Source organism: Alosa alosa, chromosome 16, assembly GCF_017589495.1.
Source record: "Alosa alosa isolate M-15738 ecotype Scorff River chromosome 16, AALO_Geno_1.1, whole genome shotgun sequence".
NCBI classification, from domain to species: Eukaryota; Metazoa; Chordata; class Actinopteri; order Clupeiformes; family Clupeidae; genus Alosa; species Alosa alosa.
The window spans coordinates 11618103-11625691 of NC_063204.1; the positions used below are offsets into that span (position 1 = coordinate 11618103).

At 37.5% G+C, this 7589-nt stretch overlaps 1 long non-coding RNA gene across 2 annotated transcripts in view; it reads left to right on the plus strand.

Annotated features, from left to right (window-relative positions):
- LOC125309865 overlaps positions 1-3890 on the plus strand; it is a 67365-nt gene extending 63475 nt beyond the window's left edge. For both annotated transcript variants that reach the window (XR_007196205.1, XR_007196204.1), the window contains one exon: positions 872-3890. This is a non-coding gene — a long non-coding RNA (uncharacterized LOC125309865). The remainder of the gene's footprint in view (positions 1-871) is intronic.
- The last annotated feature ends 3699 nt before the right edge of the window (positions 3891-7589 follow it).

Genomic DNA, 7589 nt, shown 5'->3' on the forward strand with positions numbered 1-7589 from the left:
TTGTACTTTTACTTGTACTAGAGTAAAATTTAGCAAAGGGTATCTGTACTTTTACTCAAGTAATGAAGCTGTGTACTCTGTCTGCCTCTGGTTTCTTGCACAGCATGTCTAACAAACAATAAGCTATAACTAAGCGGGACTAGCCCCCAAGAACTTAGAATCATGTTATTTGAAAGTATACAACCCTGACCAAGGGTCAAAGGCCACACCCCACCCATTGGCTAGGTGTGTGGTTTGTCTCAAGAATAATGGTTGGAGAAGTCACTATAACTCTGTAAGATTCAAGTTGTCTTAAATGCACCAATGGCATACTTCCATTCGCTTTCATTGTATTTGATACAGCACCACTGAAATGCAGGTATTATTACAGGTGGTATGGAACAGTTAAGTCTCTGGCTGGTTATCATGTTAAATATAATGGATATCTGGGCAACACAGAGCATAGACGATTGTAACATTACATCAAAATGGTTATCTCTTTACCATCTGATGCTATTTTTATGTCATGTTTGAATGTTTTAAACTAAGCCATATACATATATGCTGTCAGCTGCACAATGACGGGGGAACTTTGGTTGTAAGGTGAAATTGAACACATCAAGACACTTTTTAGGAGTTGTCTCACCTTTCCACCAGCATCACGGCTCTTGGCTCTCATCTTGTTGACCTGAGACTCAGCTATATCAGCTCTCTCCTCGGCCTCATCCAGCTCATGCTGCAGCTTGCGGAACTTGCCCAGGTTACTGTTGGATTGCTCCTCCTGAAAAGCACAATAGGTCACTTAATTGAAGTTTATCCCTTGCTGGGCAGACTGAGTATCCTGGATGTGAATTATGGGCCACTTACAGCCTCCTCTGCTGATCTCTTGTAGGACTTGACCTTCAGCTGCAGTTTGTCCACCAGATCCTGAAGACGATGCAGATTCTTCTTGTCTTCTTCAGTCTAGAGATAAAGAGGTTAGTAAGCCATGATAATTGTTATGATGAATGAGACAGAAAATGGAAGATAGAGACGAAAAGTTTAATTTTGTTCACTACATGCCAACTTCAGTACCTGGTAAGTGAGCTCCTTGATGCGGCGCTCATATTTACGGATTCCTTTTATAGAATCACTGGCCTTCCGTTGTTCCAGGAGCTTCACTCCTCTTCTTGCCTCTGTAAGCAAGAACAACTTCATGGTTGTACACTGGCAACCACTTGTAGGGGTTGATAGTGACACAGAACAACCCAGAGTAGGTCTGTACAAAGACGAGATTAATAATGGAGAGTTTGTTTCTGTATTAGAATTGCATAAGAATCTAGAACTCATCAATACTCATTCACTGTACTCACATAGATCATCGAGGCTGCGTAACGCTCTTTGAGGTTAAACAGCACAGCAGGCTCATGCAGGAAGGTAAACATTGCCATGTCCTCAATTTTATCGAACTTTGGCGGGTTTTGAGGGTGGACTTCTGTGTCTTTCACAGTGACAACCTGGAATAGCAGTGTTTCTACAGTTAGTAAAAGATGAACTTGCTAACTGCACACTTAAATGTTGAACGTCAACAAATCCATAGATCAGAATAAGTGCTCTCCTACCTTTCCTTTCTCAATTTCAAAGGTTAAAATATAATGTTGTTTTGGACAAAAGCTTCTGCTAAGAGATTTAGGTATAAATAGAAACAACTGCGATATAAAGCACAATCGCTTACCCCACCTTTAAATGTTGACCGCCATTCTGTCGACCAGAATATGTGCCCTCCTACCTTTCCTTTTTCAGTTTCAGCGGTGACTTTGTCCCCGTCTCTGCTTTGGATCGTTCCCTTTACAAATTCAACCTCAGGGTCCACCACGAAGCAGGCCCTCTTAATGTCAAAGGGGCGAGTCTGGGCCTCCAGACGCTCCATGTCCGACTTCCTCAGAAAAGGAGCCGCCGCCCCAAATTTTTCCAATGCCACATCACCCATCTTTCACCCTAAAAGACCATTCGGTATTTGAGTTAATGACAGTAGTAAAACAAAAACAAATTGTCCCTTACAATTTTTGAAGTTAACTAGAGCTAATGTAAACAAGTGAAAGTTAATTAGGGCTATACGCCGTATAGTTTAGTGTATGTGTGAATGTTACATGTGCACTGGAGGGGTCTAATACATTAATGGTTACATGGTTAATATGTTGCACTGATCTTTAATGAATTCATGTAGTCAGTCCTGGTACCTTTAGTTTCTCTTTTGCTGCTTGACTGAATTCCCTGAATAGTATAACTAAAGTTCCATCACTATTGACAGACACGTGTATCATTTCTGTGTTTCTGATATCTAAGCCCCATTTTTGGAGGAGAAAAATGAATGAAGCAAGTAGTAAGCCTTTCCAAACAAAAAGGAATCAGTTATATGCTTCAAGCATAGTATTTAGACAACAATAGGCTGAAAACATTGCCATTGCAAACATTGTGCTGTCTATCAGCAATGTAGGCATAATAAGGTCAGGCAGTACCTAAGCATATAGAAAGAACCTGATAGTAACCTTAGAGTAGCTTAAGTTTAATAAATTCATTTCAAGTCTTTAAATAAAAAGCTGGACACTGTTAAACATATTATTTAATCTGGTTTAGGCTGCAGCTCCGCATATAGAAAGAACCTGATAGTAACCTTAGAGTAGCTTAAGTTTAATAAATTCATTTCAAGTCTTTAAATAAAAAGCTGGACACTGTTAAACATATTGTTTCATTTGGTTTAGGCTGCAGCTCCGTCCATGGATTTCAGATAACAATAACAACAAGATAACAATTAAAAACGAATGTGTTATGTTCATTAACTATATTTACCGTATGTTTGCTGCTCTTGCTGATAAGTCTGTCCTTTTAGCAATGATCTGTAAGAGAGATGGGCAACAGCATTGCTATTGTCTGACATTCTGAACACACACAAATTGAGATCAATTATCAACTTGTCATAATATATCAAATGTAAAAATTCGAATTTAGAGACTTGTAAATTCTTTAGATCACAATACTGTGCTAAATAAAAACATATTATCCTATATGTATATGGATAATGGCACTGACTGTATCAAAGCTGCCATTGCCTTGTTTTGGTGGCTGAGAGAGTGGGGTGGCTGGAATTGTGGTTATTCCATGGATCGTGCCAGCGAGAGGCTCCAACAGGAAACAGGAGGGCTGCTGGAATGATCTCCAGGGAACAAGGTATTTGCAAGGTGACACGGTAATGATGCTAGGGCTGCAACAAACAATGATTTTCATTTTTCATTTTCAGTCAGCTTATTATTTTTAATTAATCAATTAGTGGTAATTTAGTTTATTAATGTCATATAGGAGTAAAGAAAAGAGAACATATTTGTCCCTTTTTTTCTTTATCTTGAAATATTACTAAAACACAAAAAACAAATCAATTGTCAAAATGGCTTACAGTTAATTTGTTTCAAACTATTGATGTCGCTCGAATAACAATTATAATGACCAGGTCAAAGAAGTCTTTAAATAAAAGCAATTAGTATTTTGCTATGAATTTTAATAGGTCAGTTTTGTATGCTGTTTTAATACATCTTACACATTGTTCAAAACTTGTGCAAATCTTGTTCAGACTCTTTCTTATTTTTTCCTATATGACACCTTTTTTCTTATGCTTCTTATGCTTAAGTTCACATGAAAGAGGGCTCCCACAAATCAAGACATTGTTGAATTTATATTTGTATTGCTAAAGGTAATTTGATATTGTTTTGCTGTAGTACAAGCAGTTAGTCAGAAGTGCCCTCATGCATAAGTTCATACGTACACATTTTAGAGAAATATTGGCCAACTATAATGAAGCGGCTACAGCATTTTGTAAAGATGAAGGTTTTGATGAACTATGGCATATGAAATGTGATAATAAAATAGATTGATCAACATGTCCGTCTCTTGGATTTATTTTTTGGACGTTTTGAAACATAATGTAAAGAGATTATTCACAGACATGTAGTTGAAGAGCACAACTTGGAGAGCTAGAGGCCACAAGATAACACTTTCTAGAAGTCAGTATATCTGTGTATTTGTGCATACTGACTGACAGCTAAAATGGAAGCTTATAATTGGCAATATGGTTTTATCATTAAAAAGGCATGCATGGCCAAGGTCACTCACCAAATAGCAACACACGTCTACACATACTTAACAGGTTGCTCAACTTTAACCTTGAGAACAAATACATAGCAGGATTCCATTTGTGTGAACACATGCCAGCTTTATTTGCTCATTTCCATTTATGAAAGCTTCAATCACAGAGGTCATCATAAATAAAGGCTGGTTATGATTTAAGAGTGGGTTGCCTGTCCAGTTAGATTGTGCCATGAGTAATTAGAAAGTGATGTCTTTGCTTAATCCCTCACATACTCATCTGTCAAAACCCCAATGACACTGTCAGCTGTATACTGTTTTAAGCAGTGGTGGGTGTCATGTGAAGTCACAGGCTTCCATTTGACCTTAATGTCCATTTACCACGCTGATAACACATTTCCATTGTGGATAATAAAGACCCTGTCTATCTTATCTAAATAGTAAAAACATTCAATTAAATAAATACTTTATCCATATCACATGGTTAACAGTGGTTAAAGGTCACCAAATTGTGATCTAGAGTCATCTACTTCACTTTAATTTAATTTGACTCGTTACTGTTGAGGTACTGCATGAAACTTCTTAGCATTTCAATACATTTCAAGAGATTCCATAGAAGTAGAACTATTTCAAAAGTGTATCATTAAGACTTCAACGATTCAGTTCGCCCGTGATGCATGTGATAAATGCTCATGATGGCAGGAGTCGGAAAGTTCATTAGTTAAGTACCTTGTTGACTACTGTGACAAGTGTGAAGTAATCCAAAACTGCTAAGTGGTGAGAACAGCAAAGGAATTTAGAGGTCAGGAGGTGTAACAAGGCGCACATTTGACATTTTTGGCAAGAGGCCTGATATGTGATACTAATGTCATGTGTTGTTGCAGTATAGAGTTTTGTTTCCCCCCATGAACTCTAGATAATTACAAAGAAATAAACAGACTTCAATCCAGACTAAACAAGCAAGACTAAATCATTGGTGTACATGCACTGTTGCATTACACCTGTTTATGAATTAATGTGACCTCTAATTAAAGTATCACCATGGTCTGTGGCACTTATGTCATCTGTGTCTTATGATTTTCCTTCATTTTTGGGGGGAAAGCTAGACAAGTGAACAAACATAGACATTTCCATTGATATAACAATCCTAATGACACAAATTGGAGTGCATCAAAGATGTCACATATATAGGCCTATGTTAATCTCTTGCTCGTGGCTTGAGACTTCAGTGTGGACACTGCACAGAGGAGACGTGGATTGACTGGTCTGATAATTTTCTCCTTTGCTCCAACAGAGGGTGCTGGTGGTATTTATTATGGTAGCAACAACAGCATAGTACACACCTACCCCAATGCAGCTATGGGATGTTCATGATGCTCATTTGTCCCAGAATGTGTGGGGTTTGGCAACTACAGCCCAGGGACAGGCAGATGTTGGACCTTTATTTGGTGTTCTGGATCAATCTTTGCGTGATCTGAAAGAAATCTGGATCCCATAGTTTGTGGAAATAGAACAAGAACTATACTACTATATAACACGTTCAGCCTGGTTTCAGATAGGCTCTCATGTGCACTGTTGTCTAGAGCAGGGGTTCCAAAACTTTTCCACGACAAGGCCCCCCAAATACCACTAGGTTCTGGCCAAGGACCCCCTTGATGTGTTATTAAACCCATCGACAATACTACGGAAAATGTAAAAATACTAGGGCTGTCAAAATAAATGATTAATTTCGATTAATTAATTTGAGAAAAAATAACTGATTAAAAAAATGAGTGCAGATTAATCGATTCTGTATGACCTTTGCCCCCGAGCCGTTCTAGTCAGTAAAAATTAGACTGTAAAGTGAAGGAGAGAAAAGAAAACGTGCTGCCTGGATCATTGATTGGAACATTTACTTTTAAAAAACGGCCTGATGGTGTTGATAAAAAATAAAGTGTTGAAAATAAAGTCCTCTGCAATGTCTGCAGCAAGAAATTTGCATATCACCGGAGTTCATCAATTTTATAGTCGCACATCAATGCAAAGAAATAAGTGTTGACATTGAGGGGAGTGTTCATTTATTTTCATTGTGTCCCCTAGGTTATATCTGTGGCCTGAAATGCCTTGTATGTGAAAAAAAAACTTCTTCCCGAAGCACTTTATTTTGAGTTTATTTGAATAATAAGCACTTTGAATTTATTTCCTCAGCATATTATAGATTATTATGGCAATTATTTGAACAGTGAAAATAATAATAAAAGAGTTTTTGAACTTTAATGTCACTAATGCTGATTATTCAATGATTCATTTGAATTTAAATATTTAAAATACTTTCACAGCAAAAATTAAATATGCGATTCATTTAGATTAATTAATCACAGAGTATGTAATTAATTAGATTAATTTTTTTAATCGATTGACAGCCCTAAAAAATACATAGCTAATCCTAATAATTATTTTAGCCACAAGCACTTCGCGATGGAACAGTGTGTAAAAATTGCATTTGGGGCTTTCTGCTAGAGAGCTATCACTTTACTATTACTCCCAGTCATTATCATGGAAAAGATATTGTTCAGATATGCGACAAATTATTATAATGGCATTGTATAACAACCCTCATAGTAATAGGTATATTTTACATTTTTCAAATGTATTTATTTGTTGCTTTTATTTTTCCTTCCAACTTGCTGAGGCCCCCCTGGCACCCCCTCGCGACCCCCACTTTGAAAACCACTGGTCTAGAGTAGACAGTCCCCTGAGGCAATATTTCATGACCTGACCAGACTACATTTCAGCTGTCAACTCAGAAGAACACTCTGGAAGATAATAAATAGCCTTCACTTACATGGCAAAAATGTTTTGATTTTCATTTTTGACCACAGCAATAAATAGCAAAAAAATAAATAAACATGATTTACATGATTTACTCCTTTATTTGGCAAGCAGGAATGCTCTGCAGGGGTTATTCCAATGCATTGATGTAACAGTAATGATGTTCAATTGACTTTTGGGCTTTTTTTGGCCACAGTAAGACATTGAGTTGTGGACATGCAAGGACATGCGAGGTTGCCTTTAGGGGGACACCTGACGCTCAGTGTGGTATTGTTTACCCTGCATTGTTTCCTTGCCATTGTCCTTGAGGATAAAGATAACCTGTGAAATTCCTGCTCTGTCAGCCCCTGATTGAGCTTGTGAGGAACAACGATATTGTGACAGGTGGCACATTCATAAAAGTCCCTGCAGCACATGAAGAGAAGCATCCAGTCACAGGGAAATGTTGGCACCTTAGTTGTGGATGATAGATATACTCACTGTCCAGTTTAGAAATGATACTTTAGACACCACCTATTTTAGCTTTATTGTTCCATTGTATTTATAAGCAAATCTTTTAAGATTGCCAAAGAAAATGTTTATGTTATGAGACCATGCTCGTTGTTTAATATTATGAGACCATGCTCGTACTGTAGTGACAGTCACAAATCTAGAGCACTGTGAATATGTATGATTGCAGTATT